We start from the raw sequence: 22,623 nt of genomic DNA, 5'->3' as shown, positions 1-22,623 counted from the left end.
CAATAAAGAAGCTGGCTTCGTAACAGCATGGGTAGATGGCCTCCGCTTCTACAGTTGCTATGCACCACCTAGTCTCTCTAATGAGCATTTTGAAGACTTCCTTGATCGGCTAACTGAGGACGAAAGAAAACACTTTCCCGTGGCAAGAGCTGGTGACTTCAATTCCTGGGCAACAGACTGGGGCAGCAAGTTCACTAATACACGTGGAAAAGCACTTCTCGAGGCAATGGCCACTCTGGACGTGATCCTTCTTAATACCGGTGACACGCCAACGTATACTAAGGGAGAGGCAAACTCAACTGTCGACCTTACATTTGTCAGCAGTTGCTTAGCTCGAAGAGGTTTTTTTTGGAAAGTATTGAACATCTATACAGCCAGCGACCATAGTGCGATACTATGGGAAATATCAACTGGCCAGAAACTAACAAGAGACAACAGGAGCGCTAGCGCGGTTGGGTGGAAAGTTAAGTCTCTCGACCCCACTGCTTTAGTAGTAGCCTTAGACTGCAATCCGATCATCGTAGAAACTGCTGAAGAGAAGACCAAGGAACTAATGAGAAGAGTCACCCAGGCTTGCGACGCTAGTATGTCTCGGAAATGTCGCATAAATTCAAGTGCACTGGTGGAACGATCACATTAGCATTCTACGCTCAAAGTGTCTTAAAAAAAGAAGAAAGTCTCAGCGTGGCTACAGACGATCTAACTCCGCAGAGCTGTTGGCAGAGTATAAAAAGGCCCGTCGAGAACTGAACAGAGCCATCAAAGAAAGCAAAAGACGTTGCTGGAAGGAACTGGTCGCAGAAGTCGAGAAAGATCCATGGGGCAGACCGTATAAGGTGGTTATGACCCACTTGAAATGCCAACCAATGCCATCACCTACGTGTCCACAACTCCTAGAGAAGATTGTTACTACGTTGTTTCCCCAACAGCTAGTATTCACCTACAAATTGGAGCAGCTCAATTCTGAAGACATCCCAACTATCACGTTGGACGAGTTGATAGAGGCAGGAAATCGAGTAGGGAATAATAAGGCGCCGGGATTGGACGGAATTCCTAATATTGCCCTGAAATCAATCCTTAGGGTAGCATCGACATTATTCCTGGACATTTACGATACATGCCTGAAGGAAGGGACTTTTCCCCAGAAGTGGAAACAGCAACGGCTAGTGTTACTTCCGAAGGGGAAAAAGCCGCCGGAAGAACCGTCATCCTACCGACCACTCTGCATGTTAGACACGGCCGGCAAGATATTCGGGCGCATAATTCATCAGAGAATAGAGGCTTTAGTCGATTCACTCCTAGCAGAGAACCAGTTTGGTTTCCGAAAAGGACGGTCAACTCTGGATGCTATCAAATTGGTTGTTGATATAGCCAAGGATGCAATCGCCGGAACGAGATGGAAGGGTGGAAAGAAGAAATACTGCTTGGTGGCTGCTTTAGACATCAAGAATGCCTTCAACTCCGCTAACTGGGACTGCGTTATGCGGGCTCTAGAAGAAAAAAACATACCAGGATACCTTCGCAGAATAGTAGCGAGCTACTTCACGAATAGGCTCCTGAAATATGACACGACGAATGGTACGGAAGTGTACGAAATCTCCGGAGGAGTGCCACAGGGATCAGTCTTAGGTCCTCTGCTATGGAACATCATGTATGATGGCCTCCTGAGAATAGCATTGCCTACGGGAGTCAAACTTGTAGCATATGCGGATGACGTAGCTGTCGTGATTGTCGCAAAGCACCTCGAAGAGATAGAAATGGCATTTGATATTACATTCAGACGAGTCAATTTGTGGATGGACATGATGAACTTGCAACTAGCCAAGCATAAAACCGAGGCAGTGCTCATCACCAGCAGAAAAACGGTAGAAACCATCAAGTTGAGAGTCGGAGAACAAGAAATCACATCACAACCATTTATCCGTTATCTGGGAGTGATGCTGGATGCACGACTCAACTTCAAGCAGCAGGTGGAACATGTCAGTGCCAAAGCGTCAGTAGTCAGGGCTAGTCTCGCACGGCTGATGCCTAACATCGGAGGCCCAATGCAGAGCAGGAGGCTACTATTGTCATCAGTAGTCACATCAGTGCTCACTTACGGAATATCCATTTGGGCTGATGCACTGGAAACCCAAGAATCATGGAGAAAAGCTGGACCAATATACCGACGGAGTGCCCTACGAGTAGCTAGTGCCTTCCGCACTATATCAGAAGAAGCAGTGTGCGTCATTGCTGGAACCCTACCTCTTAGAGTTCTAGCAGAGGAAAGACGGGCCCTTTACCAACGAAAAAGGTCAACTGCACTGAGCCCTGAAGAACTTAGAATTGAAGAACGGCAGAAGAGCATAGGCCGATGACAACTACAATGGGATGCTGCAGAGAAGGGTAGGTGGACGCACCGTCTCATACCTCGGATCGACATTTGGCTTAACCGGAATCACGGTGAGGTCAATTACTATCTTACGCAGATGTTGTCGGGACATGGGTGTTTTCGAGAGTATCTACACCGCTTTAAGCACGATGACTCTTCGGAGTGCCCGTCCTGCCCAGGAGCTGCTGAAGACGCGGAGCACGTCTTCTTTGTATGTCCTCGTTTCGATCCACAGCGTGAAGAACTGGAGAGGATCCTGAACCAGAGAATGCAACCAGATTCACTAGTGGAAGCAATGTTGTCATCAGAAGCTGCCTGGAACGCTACCAACACGTTTGCAACAGAAGTCCTTAAAGACTTGCGTTCCACCGAAAAAAAAAGAGCAAATAGCAGAAGATAGAAGGAAGGTAGTTAACACCTTAGCCACCAGAAGGAAGAGCAGTAGCTAGATCCTCCCTTCACGAAGTAATGCCTGACGGCGATTTCCATGAGGGATTAGAGGAAAGAAGGAAAAGGGGTTTAGGGTTTAGTGGGTAGGGGCGTTAGTGTCGAGTTTTAGTTTGACGCTGCCTCAAGTCGCCACATATCCAGGCCAAACAACTATGCCTAGAATCCGTAAAAAGGATTCCCCCCCCCCAAGGAAAAAAACACACACACACACACTTGCACATACATGATACGCGTGGCGCTGCTTTATTGTTTTCTGTAGCTAGGCATAGTACCCGACTATCGGTCTAATACAGCGACTCACACACATACGTTGACTAAGAAAAACTTGGTGCACGCGGATTTGGTCTTTAACAAAGCTTGTGTCGTTTTTGGTAACTCAGGATGTCCTTCTTCTCTTAGTAGTAATAAAAGTTCAGCAATTACATTTAATTAAAGACTGCCCGGGAAAAAATGATCAGATCTGATCAGATATGAACAGGCATGAGTCTTCAGGTCTGATCAGATATGAAAAATGATCGGGTCTGATCATACCTGGCCAGGCATGTTCATGTCTGATCAGACCTGTTCATGTCTGACTCGATCAGGTCCATAAAAAAAAAAAAAAAAATTGGTGCCGACGGGGATTCGAAGCATGTACGTTGCGCTCTTCAGACTGATACTTTACCTGTGGACCCAATGACTCATCTTATATCTAATGTACCTTTCAAACTACTTTAAGTAATTTAAATTTTATACATGACTTATCCTTATAGTTAACGGAGTTTTATACTTAATTTATTAATTATTAATAATTAATTATACACAGTAAAAAATTTCGCGTCATTGCGTCAAAAAATTTCGTGATAAAAATTTTTATGTTAAATATTTAACACTTTATTGTGTTAATTTAACGAAATAAATCTTAAATTTACACATAAAAGTGTTAAATATTTAACACAAAATTTTTTGACTCAATGACGCAAAATTTTTTACTGTGTATATTAGAGTGATTTATTTGGGACGGCTATGTATTTTTTTCGATCCATTAACATATGGTTCTCTGTAAAGTAAAAAAAAATTTCTTCAAGGTTTATTGCGCAATTATAATTTTATTGTTTTCTTTTAAGATTGAAGTTTTTTTTAATTAAAACGTATAGGAAATGAAAAATTATTTGTGTGTTCTACAATTTAGCAGCTTTTGATACTACTGCAATGGACCAATGCGGTAGCTTAAAATAATAACAGACACCTTGAAGGGACTTATCGCCTATCGACATCAACTGATATATTTTGGTATTTTCACGGTATCAAACTCAAACTTTTAATAAATAATCTTATTTTTCGCGTATTCAATAGAACACAGTAAAAAATTTTATGTCACTGCGTCAAAATTCATCGTTAAAAATCATCGTTTTGGCATGGAAAATTAAAAAGTTCATGCTTATATAAGCCGAAATTTTAGATGAAAGTTGTACATTTAAAATTTATAAGGGGATAGAAACTGATACGTCATACGGAACAAATTAATTTTAAAAATAGAACTGCAGTCTATAGTTCGATAAAATTTTTCTTCCAGACTTAAAATATCATTTAAGAGGGCAAATCATGCATGAACAGTTCTTGTCAGCTGATATATGGAGTTTTAATCCTTATCTATTTTAGGCTAGATCAGACATAATTAGTCATGGACAGGTCTGATCAGGTCTGATCAGGTCTGAGCGTATTTAACGGTTCAGACATGAACAGGCATGGACAGGTCTGATCAGATCTGATCAGGTCTGAGCGTATTAAATGCTTCAGGCATGAACAGACATAAGCAGGCATGATCAGGTCTGAGCGTATTTAACACTTCAGACATGAACAGACATGAACAGGCATGGACAGGTCTGATCAGGTCTGAGCATATTTAACGGTTCAGACATGAACAGGCACGGACAGGTCTGACCAGGCCTAATTTCAGGCCTGATCATACATGAACAGGCCTGATCAGGTCGGATTTCAGGCCTGATCAGATATGAACAATTCTGATCAGTTCTGATCATTTTTTCCCGGGTGTTTAAATTTTTTGAGGCCCACTGATGTCGAAGTTTTTCTTAAAAACTTTTATTTGAACCAGTTTTATCTTCAATGTTATCACTGTTGTCATCACTTTCATTATTTTTGTCGCTTAATTTATTACTTGTATCATTCTCATCATTATCAATATCATTGTCACAACTAATATCAGAATGAATGCAAATGTTATCACTAGTTACACTGTTATCATTTACACTATTATTAACACTTATTATTATTATTATTATTTATTTATTTAATTGGCCATGAAGTCGAAACTCCTTGCGGCCATCCAAAATTGATACAAAAAATCTTAATATAATATATAAAGTAGTGTGTTAAGTAGTATATATAAAGTATATATAGAAAGTAGTATATATAATGTAGTGTGTTAAACACTCAGTCACTCAATCACTCAATCATCACTAAATTCTAATACAATGAATACATATTATGATCTATCAGATTGTAAAAAATATTCATAACAAGCAGTTCGAAACTCCATAAACGTTGGTAACGTCGTACAATCAGCTGGTAATTGATTCCAGATTTTAACCGCAGTTATCAAGAATGATTTTTCATACTTCGCTGAATGATAAACCGGTAACTCAAGATAGTCTTGATGAATATCTCCTCGGCGTAGGCGAGGCTTAAGAATTTCTGTCTCGCCTAATTAGAGGCTTTTGATTAAGATACAATGCTTTATAAATAAGACACGATAAGAAAAATTTACGCCTAGAACTAAGTGTCAGTCAACGAAGCTCAGTATAATATTGAGTAACATGTTCATACTTTGATATTTTAAAAATGTATTGTACACAAGCATTTAATTTTCTCTGAAGTCTAGTCTGTTGTTGACCTGTAATATCAGTATAAATAGCCACGCAATAATCAAAAATAGGATAAATTAGAGTAGTGACCAATCTTTTCCTAACAGGCAATGAAAAAACATCTCCATTCATCTTTAACTGTGCAAGTACTCTCATGCTACTTTTGCAAACCTCAGTAATTTGTAAGGACCAAGTTAGAGTGTCTTGAAGTATGACTCCTAAATACTATACTGATTTACAATAGTCAACTATAGTATCATTTACAACTATATTTGGAATCACTTCACATTGAACATCAGCCAATTTTTGTGCTGATCCAAAATATGAAAGAATTTTCTGATGATTTTCAGTGTCCGTCAGAATCTCCAATGAATCCAAAAGAAAAGTGTACTGTGTGGTAGTTCTTATTTTTAAATAATATCAAATTTATAACAGTAAAGTCTGTTTAAGTAACCACAATCAAACTTTTTATTTATCAATCGACCAAAATGATATTTTTAATCATAAATAAAAATTGCGTCCGATGAATATGTTATTATTATGTTCTATTTTGAATTATACGTGCAGAGTAATATTTTTAAATATCGATTCAACATTAATCCAAATAGATTTCTCCCACTTTGAACCCCGCACACTAACGCCTTCTTGCGCCTAGACCAGCGTATTGCCTACTAAATATTAAAAAAATTAATTAAAAATCGAGCTCAAGTTAAAAAAATTAATATCCACTCTTATAATTTAGATGAAAAATATGAAAATATATCATGTAAGCAAACTATTCGTAACGTGATTGGTCAAATATATCATAAGTATGAAAATATAGATAATTCCATACTAACAATCACACGCGCACTTGCGCGCGCAACGTATACTAGTTTGTTTTTAAAATCTGTGAATTTTTTTAATATAAATTTATTACTGAGTTAAGAGGTTATTAGCTAGGTGGGTTTCAGAGGTTCAAAAAAAGGGTATTTTTACTATTTCTTTTTTTAGTATATACAATCATATATTTTATTTAAACAATCTAGCATATCAAAGATACATATTTAAACAGTATTTTGTAAAATTTTTATTTAAAAATTCTGAAAACTCAGCCGTTGGTACCTCATCTCCCGTGACGTCTAAAAAAAATGCTCTTGCTGAGGACAGCATAACTCATTATTGGTCCATCTAAAATCAAAGAACCAAACATATTTCGTTAGTACATGAATAAATCTCGTTATTGGACGAAGGAGAAGAAAAAAATTAAAATTTGAATTTTTGACAGACTTTGAACAAAAAAACACATTTTTTGATCAAATTTTCGCCATATATTAGCTCGAAAAAATTAGTTGTAATAAAAAAAAAAATCCTTCGTCCAATTGGGAAAGGGTTAAATTTTCAAGCTATAGCTCCTACAGATTCCAAATTTAGTTGGAGTCTTCTATATGTAATGCAAAAATGATCTAAGAAGGGATTTCACAACAACCTACCCCCTAATAAGTATTGCGGGGGTGGGTGTTAGAATGTTGAATTTTCATTTTCAAACGGTAGCTTTTACAGATTCGAAATTTAGTCAGAATTTTTATTTGTCATGTAGATATCATCTTAAAACGGATTTTAATAAATTCTACTTTAGATAGGGGTTGCGAGGGTAGGTGTTAAAATATTAAATTTCTCTTTCCAAACTGTAACTTCTGTAGACTCCAAATTTGGTAGTAATCTTAGTGTATAATGTCAATTTTAGCCTTTGGCGCGTAACCAAACGATTCGGGTTCGAGTCCCGGTCTGGGCAGTCCGAATTATTTTTTCAGTTACCGAAAAATTCCTACTGAGTAAGGTCCCCCCTTCCCCTTTTATTCTTTATTTCCCCAGTTCCCAAAAATTTGTCTTTAATGACAAATTTAGCTATAAATTATGGCTAAGAATGGATTTTATCAAATTCCAACCCTAAACGGGATTACGGAGGCGCTAACAATGAAAAAGTCTTATTTCTAAACAACAGTTTCTATGGATTCAACGTTTTGTAGGAATCTTTTCTTTCATGATGTAGAAACCATCTTGAATAGGATCTTACGAAATTCCTCCTCTATATAGGAGTGCAGGGGTGTTAATTGTCAATAAATTCATATTCTTCAAATACAATTCCTATACAGATATAAAATTTGATAGAATCTCAAGAGAAACAGGAAATTACAAGGATGGCCTCCAAGGTCAACCGATTTAAATATTTTTCTCCCTTAATAACTAGATGTCAACTAAAAACGAATTTCGCGATGATAGACTTCATATGCAGGTTGTGTCAGAGTGATGAGTAGAATAAAAAAATGTTGTTGTTTATAGACTAGGACTTCTTGAGACATGAAATTTAGGACGTCTATTGAGCTTCAATAACATTTACTAATTCCCTTATGACAATCGTCTCTTTGGGAGTGAGAAAAAAGTCATTGTAAGGTTAACAGCAACATCAACAACAACATGCTTTTCCATGCATGATCATATCTGATGCAATAAATACTTCAGACCTGATCATGCATGGTCATGTCTGACTAAGTATGAACATACACGATCATGTCTAAAGCGTTACATACTTTAGGCCTGATCATGAATGACCATGTCTGTTCATGTCTGATCCAACCTGTAAGTTTTGAAACCTCCAGTTCTGATCAGGACTGAAATGTAGGTTGATGCCTTACTCATTATATTGTAAATTGATTTAAACATAGTCATGCATGATCATGCCTGTTCGTGTCTAACTAAATCTAATCTTAGTTGTTTTTTATTTTTTTGAATTAATAAAATATTCAGTTTTGTTTATAATGTTTATCAATGATAAAATATACTACTTTATATACACTAATAGAAGGATTTCTTAGTATTTAAGAAGATTTCTTTGTATTTAAGAAATCATTTCTTAAACGTCATTTCTTAGTCATTAAAAAATATTTCTTAGTATTTAAGAAATATTTTTTAATATTTAAGAAATATATATATATATATATATATATATATTTCTTAGTATTTAAGACATATTTCTTAAATACTAAGAAATATTTTTTAAATACTAAGAAATGATGTTTAAGAAATGATTTCTTACCCGGGAAAAAATGATCAGACCTGACCATGCCTGTTCATGTATGATCAGGCCTGAAATTAGACCTGATCATGCCTGTCCATGCCTGTTCATGCCTGCTCATGTCTGAAGCGTCAAATACACTCAGGCCTGAACAGGCCTGTTCATGTCTGATCAGAACTGTTCATGTATGGAGGGTTAAATACGCTCAGGTCTGATCAGGCCTGTTCATGTCTAATCAGACCTGTTCATGCCTGTTCATTAGGGTGAGCCAAAAAAACTAACCTATCGAATTGATGGGTTAAAATGAACCTATATATAAAAAAAAAAAAAATTTCCCTGCAAGGCAGGATTTTTAGCTCAATTTTGAAAGGTGTCGGTGAGCATTCAAAGTTTCCCATTTAAATAACACGTAAAAAAATCTTTTTTCATTCAAAATGATGTAACTTTTGAACCGCTTGAGATAAAAATTTTTTGATGGCGGATTCTTGAAGGGCATTAAATTTCCTACAAAATCATGCCTGGTTCCATTTTTTAAAGTCAAAAATTCATATATTTACTGGTTATGAAAATTGAGCAAAAAATCAAAATAAGCAATTTGAGACATTTATTGTTAGAAATTTTTATATTTGAGGAAATAAATTACTTTGAAACGAGATAATTAGGGGGAGGGGGTGTACAAGTATTATTTGTGTAAAAGCGTGGTTTAAAGCTCCTTGTTCGATAAGCGCTCCAGCTCAAGACTTAGATTTCTTAAAAAAGTTAATTAATTATAAAAATATTAAAAGAAAAATTTCGAATGCTACTGTATCAACATTTTTGCGACATTTATGGTATCTGACAGAAAAACTTGCTGCTATGTCATTTTTCGAGTTTAGTATTAGTTTAGAAATTAAAAAAAAAAAATTGTAAACGCGATTAAAAAGGAAGAGAACACAATTAATGAAGAAAAAATAATATTATTTAAAAATTAACTTGACACGATTTCTTCCAAAAACATCAGTAATTTTATCACAAATTTTGTTCTCTTTCTTTTGAATCGCATTTACAATTTTTTATTAACTTCTGAACTAATACTAAACTCGAAAAATGACATAGCAGCAAGTTTTTCTGTCAAATTCCATGAATGTCGCAAAAATGTTGATACAGTAGCATTTGAAATTTTTAACTTCCTGCTAAGAAATTTGAAAATTTTCAAAAATCGGGAAGTTATTGGTTTTACCCCGTTTTTCGAAAATCGAGTTCTCATCAGATCTTGACGTTTTGAGGTCCTAGGAAGCTTCCCTGAATGTTTTCGCGAAGATGTCCGTATGTCTGTATGTGTGTATGTATGTATGTTACCCTCTTATAACTTTTGAACAGCTTGACCGATTTTATCGCGGTTGACGCCACTTGAAAGGGCTTGACCATACTCAGATTTTGAATACTATTTGGACCGATTCGAACAAGTAGATTTTGAGAAATCTCAAAAAAACTACAAACAAAAATATTTTGAACTGTGGTTTTTTTGGAATTACTTTTAAATGGCTTCACCGATCAATTCCAAAATCTAATCAGCTCTGAAGATCAAAAAACTACGTCGATCATCGCAAGCCCGGTCAAAATCGGTTGATTCGTTCGTGAGTTATCGTTGTCGAAAAAAAACCGAAAAAAGTGTTTTTTCGGAATTACTTCGAAATTCCTGGCTCAATCGATTTAAACTTAAAGATTCTTTAAGGGGCTTCAAAAACTGCATCGAAGCCACCAACAGCGTGAAAATCGGTCCATTTATTTAAAAATTATTGTCGTTCGAAAATTAAAAAAATTGTGTTTTATTAAACTGCCATTAGAGTTTTGAGCTCGAAGAGCTCAAAATGACACAAAAATCATATTTTTGAACTCGAAGAACTCAAAAACGTAATGTGTAATTTTGAGCGCTTAAGTACAAAATGAGCGGGAAGTTGCAGAGATAGGGTCAACCGTCGTCCTAATTTTTTTATTAATATTTTTATAATTAATCAACTTTTCCAAGAAATCTAAGTCTTGAGCTGGAGCGCTCATCGGACAAGGAGCTTTAAACCACGCTTTTACACAAATAATACTTGTACACCCCCTCCCCCCTACTTATCTCGTTTCAAAGTAATTTATTTCCTCAAATATAAAAATTTCTAACAATAAATGTCTCAAATTGCTTATTTTGATTTTTTGCTCAATTTTCATAACCAGTAAATATATGAATTTTTGACTTTAAAAAATGGAACCAGGCATGATTTTGTAGGAAACTTAATGCCCTTCAAGAATCCGCCATCAAAAAATTTTTATCTCAAGCGGTTCAAAAGTTACATCATTTTGAATGAAAAAAGATTTTTTTACGTGTTATTTAAATGGGAAACTTTGAATGCTTACCGACACCTTTCAAAATTGAGCTAAAAATCCTGCCTTGCAGGGAAATTTTTTTTTTTTTATATATAGGTTCATTTTAACCCATAAATTCGATAGGTTAGTTTTTTTGGCTCACCCTACTGTTCATGTCTGAAGGGTTAAATACACTCAGGTCTGATCATGCCTGAAGGGTTAAATACGCTCAGGTCTCATCAGGCCTGTTCATGTCTGAAGGGTTAAATACGCTCAGGTCTCATCAGGCCTGTTCAAGTCTGAAGGGTTAAATACGCTCATGCCTGTTCATGTCTGATCAGACCTGTCCATACCTGTTCATGTCTAAAGAGTTAAATACGCTCATGCCTGTTCATGTCTGATCAGGCCTGTCTATGCCTGAAGCGGGAAATATGCTCAGGCCTGTTCATGTTTGAAACATTAAATATGCTCAGGTCTGTTCATACCTGTCCAGGCCAAGAAAAGTTAATTAAATTTACCCTACGGTAGGTTTTTAATGATAATCAAAATACTTTCATTTATTGAATAATAAAATATACCGTTTATTGATAATTTAAAAATTTATTAATCGAAATTAATGTACATACACTGAACATATTCAAAAATTCTTTCTTAGCATATTTGGTCCTTAGCATGAATAGGCATGGACAGGTATGATCAGGCCTGAGCGTATTTAACGCTTCAGACATGAACAGGAATGAACAGACATGGACAGGCATGGACAGGTATGATCAGACCTGAGTGTATTTATCACTTCAGAGATGAACAGGCATGATCATGTCTAATTTCAGGCCTGATCATACATGAACAGACAAGAGCAGGTCTAATTTCAGGCCTGATCATACATGAACAGGCATGGTCAGGTCTGATCATTTTTTTCCGGGTAGATCTGATCAGACTTGCATAGCCAGAGATGTGATAAAAATTTTTTCTTTTACGAAAGAATTTTTTTTGGTCATCATAAAATGTGCAAAATAATTTTTATCATTACGTTTAAAAAATTTTGAAATAAAAAATTTGTTACATTTCCTATGGGATGATTTGGCCTGCTCTGCTCCTGCCTAATATTAAAATCATAACTTATTTTATTATTTAAATAAATGTGATGTTATAATGAGATTCGGTTAAATAAATAAATTAGGACTATCAAAATATATTGTAAAATCAATTTTTATATTATATTTATGATAAACTTATTCGATACGTTATGTACTTCATAGAATTGTTGTCACATAAAATAGCAGCACAGCAGGCGGGAACTTCAAGGCGCACGGATATCACCAAAGTTAAACAGCATTGAGCGCGGTTAGTAGTTGGATGGGTGACTGCTGGTGTTACAGCCGTACAATTATATGTATTAATTTTTTTTTTATTTTAATTCATTATAGAGAATTACGTATGACTCTATCAAGTACTATATCCATAAAATTAAGCAAAATAATTAATTAAAAGTAACAATGGGCTTTTAGACCTGACCATGTCTGATCAGGCCTGAAGACTCATGCCTGTTCATGTCTGATCAGGTCTGATAATTTTTTCCCGGGTAAATACAAAGAAATCTTTTTAAATGCTAAAAAATCCTTCTATCAGTGTAAAGTCTGGAAGAAATGTTTTATTCAGCCAACAATTGTAAAAGTTTAAATTCATAATACTAACTTCAAGAAGTTTATAATCACCCTTTTCAATACTATGGAATTTCACAAAATTTCGTGAAATTTTTGTAATTATAATATTAGAATAAAAAAAAAAAAAACAATTGCATGTGATATCTGAAATTTTCCAAAGTATCATATAATTTTGTGAAATTCAATAAAAATACTATTTTTAGGTACTGGTTGTAATTTTATATACTTCTATCAAGTCTATTTCACTCACACAGTTTTATAGAGTTTAAGGGCCAGTTTTTCAATCCTAGATAAAATTTTATCCGAGATAAAAGTACTGCCAATATAATGATAAAAATAAATAATTCAGCACAGTGATGTTGCGTACGAGTAGTTCTCCCTGATTTCAGTCACTTATTTTGAATTAAAATAAATAAACATTAGCCGCATGTCACAGAAATATTAATCTCCAACTGTGACAACTTGCTGATTGCAAATAAATAAAATAAAAATTAGAAAAACGGATGACCCTGAAGGCCATCCCTGTAACTTCCCGCTAATTCTATATCTATAAGCGCTTGAAATTGCACTTGTAACGTTATCGAGCTCTTCGAGCTCCAAATTACAATTTATGTGTTATTTTGAGCTCTCCGAGCTCAAAGCGGTCGCTGTTCTATGCTTTTGAGCTCTTCGAGTTCATATCTTGCGTTTGACATATCTATTATTAATCTATAATTGTGTTAATTAATTTAAAAACAATTTAAATGACACAACAAGAGGTTATTATTATTTTTATGATATATTTATTTTTTATTTAAATAAATGACCAAATTCATGGAGAATTAACTGAGAGCAATATCACGTCGCTAAATTATTTATTTATTTTTGAAGTAAAACTTCTTTAGGCGCGACTGGGAGTAACTCAGATTTTTTTTCTGACGGAAGTAACGCTTACTATAGTCTGTGTAGTTTCCGCTATTCAAAAATAATAATTTGGATTGGTCGTACCCGAGAAAAAATATTTATATATAATTATATATAAATTGGTTATATATGATTATATATGAAAAATGGCCAAATATAATCATATCTAATCATATCTAATCATATATAATTATATATAACAATATTTAATTATATATTTATTACATCTGATTAATTATTGGGTTAATTTTATGGATATAGTATTTAATATGGTCCTACGCAATTCTCTGTAACCAATTATAATGCAAAAAAAATATCTAGCTATAATTTTACGGCTATAACACCAGCGGTCACCCATCCAACTACTAACCCAGCTCAATGCTGCTTAACTTTAGTGATGTCCGTGCGTCTTGAAGTTTCTGTCTGCTGTGCTGCTGTCTTAGATGTCAATGATTCTATGATCTACATAATGTATCATATGAGTTTATCATAAACATAATATAAAAATTGACTTTATAATATATTTGGATAGTCATAATTCATAATTTATTTATTTGACCGAATCTCATTATAATATAACACTTATTTAAATAATAAAATAAATAATGATTTTACTATTAGGTAGTAGCAGAGCAGACCAAAAGATCTCATAGGAAATGTAACAAATTTTGTATTTCAGAATTATTTAAACGTAATTATAAACATCATTTTACACTTTTCGTGATTACCAAAAAAAAATTTTTTTTCAAAGAAAAAATTTTTATATATGTTAATTATATATAAGCATATATAATTATATATACTTATATATAATTATATATGGGATTATATATAATCTTGGATGGCTGTATATTGCTCCATATATAGTCATTTATAATTATATATGATTATATATGACCTCATATACAATTCCATATATAATCATGTATGATTATATATAACTATATATAATTATATATGGAACTATATATAATCTTGCTTGGCTGTATATTGCTCCATATATAGTCATATATAATTATATATGATTATATATGACCTCATATACAATTCCATATATAATCATGTATGGTTATATATAATTATATATGGAACTATATAATCTTGCTTGGTTTTATATTTCTCCATACATAGTCATACATAATTATATATGATTATATATAACCTCATATACAATTCGGTATATAATCATGGATGATTATATATAGTTGTATATGGAACTATATATAATCCTGCATGGCTGTATATTGCTCCATATACAGTCATATATAATTATATATAATCTTATATACAATTCCATATATAATCATATATAGTCATATATAATTATATACAATTATATATGATTATATAGAAACATTTTTTCTCGGGTAAGTAAATGTTATATACTCCACGCTTCTTGACTTATACGCCAGCTAGTGGCAAATATTATAATCAATTAGGATTATTTATTTCCAATATTTTTAAACGGATCAATTGTGAATAGCAAAGTGATTAAAAATTCAACAGTTTTAAAAAAAATTATTTTAAATCGCAAAGTTTTTTGAAAATCTCTAAGCAAACTTGTTTATTTATTACTTTTGTAATAAATAAATTATTAATAAATTTTCTGACGATTGCGACATTCTATAAAATTCAATTTGGAAAATCCAAAAGTTCACGACTCATAATGCTCATTTAATTATGAAATATTAAAAAAAAAAAAAAAAAAAGAACATAAGTCGTTCAAAATTAGTTGCCGAAAAAACAGCTGTATTAGGAAGGTAATGTACAGGCGCCCCTGGTGGAATAAATGTACATAATTTGTATAGATATATCACCATCCATGTAAATTTTACATGTATATACAATCGCGTTCATTAATTCGAGTCAGTTTCTATGTTTAGGGATTTATGGAAATCCCTAAATTTGGAGGTTTCTAAAATCTTAAATTGGAAAATTTTAAAATTAGCTTTTAGTAAAATAAGTTAAACGTAAAAAATGATAATATTAAAAAAATAAAAATTTAAATTATGTCAAAAGTAAATTAAGCTTGTAGAAAAACATGCAAGTAGAAAAAACAGCCAACTTAAAAAATGGAAATCTCTAAATAAATATATTCTTAAAATCAGAAATTAAAAAAAAAAGAATTCATAAAAATTTAAAAGTCTTTAGATTACCGAATAAAAAAAAAAGAATAATTATAAATTGAATGAATTAAAAAATAAATAAACGAAAAATTTGAACATCTAAAATAAGGAAATCTTAAAAAAGAGGTTATTTAAAAATACGATCTTTAAAAATTGGAAATTACTAAATATGGAAACTTTAAAACTTTACCTCTTGAACTTAGCCAATACTAAATTCTGTAATCGTTAAAATTGGCCGTTTCTAAAATCGCTCGTTCGTGAAATCAGCCGATTCTAAACTCGGTAATTATTAAAATTGGCCGTTTCTAAAATCGGTAAATCGTAAAATCAGCCGATTCTAAACTCGGCGATTCATAATAATAGTTAATTTTAAGCCTAGATTTTACGTATTTGAGGCTATTAAAATTAAAAAATTTAGTTATTGACGAAATAATAAAAAAATAAATCTGTTATTCGTGGTGATTCGTAAATTTTTTAATGAAAATAATATATTTTTCATGTTGATATTTTTTTTATTTTAAGAATATAAAAATTTAATTTTTTAGAGGTGACCTAACGGCCAACTCTCGACATTAATAATTTTTACGAGCTTGAAAAGCTAGAAAATTGTCCTGTGGTCTATTTTTGTTTTCAAGCTCGTAAAGTATATTGCCTCCTGCAAAACTCTTAAAATAAAAAAATATCAGCATAAAAATATATTGACACAATGCAGTCTGCGAATAACAGTCTTCATTTTAATTAACTCGTCAATAATAAAGGCACACAGTACAACAGCCTCAAACTTAAAAGTAACTATGGTCGCCGGTTTAATCGGCTGTTTGTTTACCGGTACAACATGGCCAATACCGAGTTCTGAACTAACAGGCTGAAACGAAAACGACCTTTGACCACAGAAGGATTGACCCAAGTTTAAGCCAGATTCACAGTGCCATATTTTCATTTCAGATCGTGGACCTCTTTAAGACTCCTTATTTTTGATGTTCAGAGAGTTTGTTTAATTCGATTTTAAGTACAGAAATCTGATGTTTTTTCAGCAAGATGCACAATTTTTTTTTACAATTATTGCACGACATGGGCCACACGATTTTTATTAATCATTTTACGTTAACAACTAACAATTAGGCCAGAAGCACAGAAACTGGCATTGGACTCATAAATCTCAAGCGCCTTAACTCCGAAATCAATGAACACTGTAATATGTATATATATATATATATGCTGCTGCATATATATATATATGCTCATATATATACAAGTGTCCCAGAAGTAACGGACGCCATTGTAGCATCTGATAAACAAAATAATTCTGAGTCGAAAAGTCCTTAGCCATTTTTAATCAGATGCATAGATAATTATATTATTAATTAAAATAACGTCCTTTTATGCGTTAGAGAGAGAGAGCACTAGTGTCGGAGTCAAGTGCGTTCTAACGAGGACAGCTTGCACGTGTGAATGTGTAAGTAAATATGTGTGACTACGTAGCTATAGAAACTAGTTAGTCATACAGTTAGTTGTGTCTTTGTTTGGCACATACTTTACTGGACACTGGCGCTCTCTCTCTAACAAATAAAGAGACGTTATTTTTAATTAATAATTAATTATCTATGCGGTTAATTGAAAAATGGCTAAGGACTTTTCGTCTCAGAATTATTTTTTTCATCATATGCTACAATGGTGTCCGTGACTTTTGGGACACCCTGTATATATCTATATATATATGGGAGACTTTCTACAGATATAGATAGTCACTCATCACGATATCTCTGAAACTATAAGACCTAGAGACTTGAAATTTGGCAGGAATATTCCTTTTGCCAAGTAGAGGTCAGCTAAGAACGGATTTCACGAAATTCCACCCACAAGGGGGGTTGCGGGGGTGTTCACGAAAAAAAATTCATATTTTTCAATTATGGCTTTTAATAGTTCAAAACTTGGTCAGAATGTTTCAAATTACATTTAGAAATTTTTTAAAAACGAATTCTGTGACATTCCACCCCCCTGGCGTGCCCGTGCGTGGGCGTCAAATTAAGAAAAAATTCGTAAATTTCAATCTATAGCTATTAATACTTTGAAACATGGCCAGAATGCTTTTTTGGCGTTTTTGAGCTGTTAAGAATAAATTTCATTAAATCCTACCCCCACATGTCCGTGCGTGGGCGTAAAATTAAAAGAAATTGTACCTTTTAATCTATAGCAGCTAAAGGATTGAAACTTGGCCAGATTGATTTTTTTGGAGTTTTTGAGCTGTAAAGAATGAATTTTATGAAATGCCACCCTCACAAATTCTTGCGTGGGCGTTAATTAAAAAATTATAAAATTCAATTCCTAAAGGATAATAAGAAGGCATTAAATATAAAAAAAATTAAAAATTTTTATATAAGGTAAAACCCCTAATAGATGATCATGTACCATTATATGATCACTCTATGTATTTGTATACCTATATTTGTGAATCTATATCTATATATATATATATATATATATAAGAGATTTCCACCTATATATTGACTCATCACGATATCTCTGAAACCATAAAGCGTAGAGACTTGAAATTTGGTAGGAATATTTCTTTCGCCGTTTAAAGGTCAGCTAAGAACGGATTTTATGAAATTCCACCTACAAGGGGGGTTGCGGGGGCGTTGACAATGGAAAATACCCATTTCTAAACTATAGCTCCTATTGACTCCAAATTTGGCAGGAATCTCCTATATGTGATGTAGAAATGATCTAAGAGCGGATTTTATGACAATCTACTCCCAATATGGATTGCGGGGGTGGGCGTTAACGATGAAAATTTAAAATTTCCGAGCTATAGCTCCTAGAGAATCCTAATTTTGTATGAATTTTTTGTTAGTGATGTAAAAATAATTTATAAACGAATTTAACGATATCCTACTCCACAAGGGGTTGCGGGGGTGGGTGTTAATAATTAAAATTTTAAATTTCAGAGCTGTAGCTCCTATAGGCTCTAAATTTGGTAAGAATCTGCTCTATGTGATGTATAAATGATTCAAGAGTGGATTTAATGACAGCCTACTCCCAATACGGATTGTGGGGGTGGGTATTAACAATGACAATTTTTAATTTTCGAGCTATAGCTCTTATAGACTCCAAATTTGGTAAGAATCTTCTATGTGATGTAGAAATAATCTAAGAGCGGATTTTACGACGAATCACCCCCACTAAGGATTGCGGGGGTGGGTGTTGACAAAAAAAAATCTTAATTTCCAAAACATAGCTTCTAAAAGGCGTAAATTTGGTAGGAATCTTTTATTTGTCATGTAGAGATCATCTCAGAACGGATTTCAATAAATTCTACTTCCGACAGGGATTGCGGGGGCGGGTGTTAGAATTTCAAATTTCCATTTCCAAACTGTAACTTCTACAAACTTGAAATTAGGTAGGAATCTTTCATTTGTCATGAGATCATCTCAAAACGGATCCCAAAAAATTCTACTTCCGATAGGGATTGCGGGGGTGGACGTCAAAATCTAAAATTTTAATTTCCAAACTGTAACTCCTGCAGATTCTAAATTTGGAAGGAATCTTCGTGTACGATGTCAAGTTCAGCTGAGAATGGATTTTCTCGAATTCTAACCCCAAAAGGGATGGTGGGGGCGTTAACAATGAAAATTTCTCATTTCCAATCGATAGTTTTTATAGACTCGAAGTTTTGTTGAAATCTTTTATTTATAATGTAGAAATTATCTCGAATAGGATCTTACGAAATTCCTCCCCCACATAGAAGTGCGGGAGTAATAATTGTCAAAAAATTCATATTCTTTAAATACAGTTCCTACAAATATAAAATTTGATAGAATCTGAAGAGAAACAGGCAAATACCGGGATGGCCTCCAAGGTCAACGGATTTAAATATTTTTCTTTCTTAATAGTGATATTTTCTTACAACAATCGTCTCTTTGGCAGCGGCAAAAAAGTCGACTAAGAATTTTACATACATTTTTTTTGCTGATCACATAACCGATGAATTGTTCTTATTACGGGATCGCAAAAATGTAACAGATTAAAAGCATTGCATTTTCTAAACACATGAGATATAGAAAAAAAATTTGGCTACTCATTTTAAGAAAATTCGTAAAAAACTAGTACAAATAATTTTCTATGTATAATTGATGTTACGGAAGAAATTTTAATTAACAGCGAAATTCGTCACAATTTAAGCTAGGCAGATTTCAACTTCACTTATGAGACCTGCAATTACTTTAACTAAAACTTACAATGCTCATTTAAAATTTTTTTTCTTCGTGTCAATTAATATTCATTTTTGGAAGAAAGCCACGGGAATGTTATAGTGATTGCACATTGAAAGTTACAATGAATTTTAGCTAGAATAATCATGTGGACACAATATACAGACCAATTTGATGGAATTTGGAATCTGTGCAAGTCAAAACAATCTTCCAATTAAATTTCAAATCTAGATCTAAAAATACAATTCTATAAAGCGCCCAGCGGAGCGGGCGGGTAACAGCTAGTATATATATATAGATATACAGCCTTCTGGCTTTTTTATTTTTTTAATTGTACATGAATAACACTGAATTACCTAACCATTCGCATTCGGTAGCCTACAATTATCCTAAAGAATTAAAAAAAAAAAATTTAACTTAATAACTTGTAGGTGGAATTTCATAAAATCCGTTCTTAGCTGACCTTTAAACGGCGAAAGAAATATTCCTACCAAATTTCAAGTCTCTACGCTTTATGGTTTCAGAGATATCGTGATGAGTCAATATATAGGTGGAAATCTCTTATATATATATATATATATATATATAGATATAGATTCACAAATATAGGTATACAAATACATAGAGTGATCATATAATGGTACATGATCATCTATTAGGGGTTTTACCTTATATAAAAATTTTTAATTTTTTTTATATTTAATGCCTTCTTATTATCCTTTAGGAATTGAATTTTATAATTTTTTAATTAACGCCCACGCAAGAATTTGTGAGGGTGGCATTTCATAAAATTCATTCTTTACAGCTCAAAACTCCAAAAATCAATCTGGCCAAGTTTCAATCCTTTAGCTGCTATAGATTAAAAGGTACAATTTCTTTTAATTTTACGCCCACGCACGGACATGTGGGGTAGGATTTAATGAAATTTATTCTTAACAGCTCAAAAACGCCAAAAAGCATTCTGGCCATGTTTCAAAGTATTAATAGCTATAGATTGAAATTTACGAATTTTTCTTAATTTGACGCCCACGCACGGGCACGCCAGGGGTGGAATGTCACAGAATTCGTTTTTAAAAAATTTCTAAATGTAATTTGAAACATTCTGACCAAGTTTTGAACTATTAAAAGCCATAATTGAAAAATATGAATTTTTTTTCGTGAACACCCCCGCAACCCCCCTTGTGGGTGGAATTTCGTGAAATCCGTTCTTAGCTGACCTCTACTTGGCAAAAGGAATATTCCTGCCAAATTTCAAGTCTCTAGGTCTTATAGTTCCAGAGATATCGTGATAAGTGACTATCTATATCTATAGAAAGTCTCCTATATATATATATAGATTTACTGTTAGATACTTTGATTTCAATAATTTTCGCAATTTTAGTTTTATAAAGTTAAATTATGATAAATTTAAATATTCTTTCATTGTTAACTCTCAGTTCACTAATTTGAATTTTAAAATAGAAGATTTATTATAATTTTCGTTAATTGTAGTTCCAATACAAATTTTGTACTTTATTTTATAAATATAATAAATGATTGACGGAGAAAAATTAATATATTAATGATTTTATTACTATTTTGTTCGTTTATTTGAGAAACCCCATAAGTCAATCAACTTCAAATCATTATTATGAATAGTAGGAATTAACAATTAAATTTTTTCATGCTTAAATATTTTTTCGGGATACTAACATTATTATTATTCATCATTGGCTCATGATGTTAATTCAAACTTAACCGAGAAAAATGTTTTTTGTTTCTCCTGAAAAATTTAGTATCTTTGACTTATGGGGTTTCTCAAATAAACAATTCAAATATAATTAAATTATAATGTGATATTTATTATTCAAGTTAAAATTTAATCATTTCAGTGATATATGCCGTCAACGCCAAAGAAGTTTTACTTCAATCGCGCGTAAAGGTTACACGCACACACCTTTTTTTTTTTTATTATATTGACAGTCCTTTTATCTCGGATAACATTTTATCCCGGATTGAAAAACTGGCCCTAAGAAATTTTCATAAAAATTTATAAAAATTCATAAAATGTTTATTCAGTACCTTTTATATGAGAACTTTTACAAAATTTTATGGTTTTCCTCAAATTTTATGAAATTTCATAAAATTTTCTAAATTCTCCGTAGACTTAAATTTCATACACTTTCATTACTCAAATTCAATGAAATTTCAGAATAACTTATGAAATCACTACTTTTCGTCATTCAAGTCTTAATATATCAGTTTTTTTTTTTTTTTTTCTTTTTTTTATTTAACCCCGCTTTTCAGACTTCTGTCTCGATGGGGGTCCGGCCGAGACCGGAGGGGGACTCCAGGCTGATCGGTACATTGAGTTTGGCAGAATAAGTTTGACGATATTACATACTTTTTTCAGCCTGGATAGTATTGCGGCGATAGACCGACTTTGGGGAAACTGCACGCATTTGCCTGTGCCCCACCGGTAGCACAGGGCTTGGGGAAACCATCGAAAAACCCAAGCCTGTACAGCCCGGCGTGAATTACGAGCACCGATGTTCACTGAAAATTAAATTTCAGCTCACACCGGGATTTGAACCCACGCCTCACCAGTGCCAAGCAAGCATGACAAGCGTTGTACCGCTTAGCCATGGGACTGGCTTTAATATATCAGT

At 33.3% G+C, this 22,623-nt stretch overlaps 1 long non-coding RNA gene across 1 annotated transcript; it reads right to left on the bottom strand.

Moving 5' to 3' along the window:
- Nucleotides 1-3,461: 3,461 nt before the first annotated feature.
- Nucleotides 3,462-22,484, bottom strand: LOC123267610. Its single transcript, XR_006510081.1, has 3 exons — nt 22,393-22,484; nt 8,882-8,887; nt 3,462-3,473 (listed from the first exon to the last, which is right to left on the bottom strand). It is a non-coding gene; the product is annotated as an uncharacterized LOC123267610 (long non-coding RNA).
- Nucleotides 22,485-22,623: the final 139 nt, after the last annotated feature.

This window comes from Cotesia glomerata, linkage group LG6 (assembly GCF_020080835.1).
Source record: "Cotesia glomerata isolate CgM1 linkage group LG6, MPM_Cglom_v2.3, whole genome shotgun sequence".
Lineage (NCBI taxonomy): Eukaryota > Metazoa > Arthropoda > Insecta > Hymenoptera > Braconidae > Cotesia > Cotesia glomerata.
Note: the sequence above shows the minus strand (reverse complement) of the source record. Positions and strands in the feature narration are given on the sequence as shown.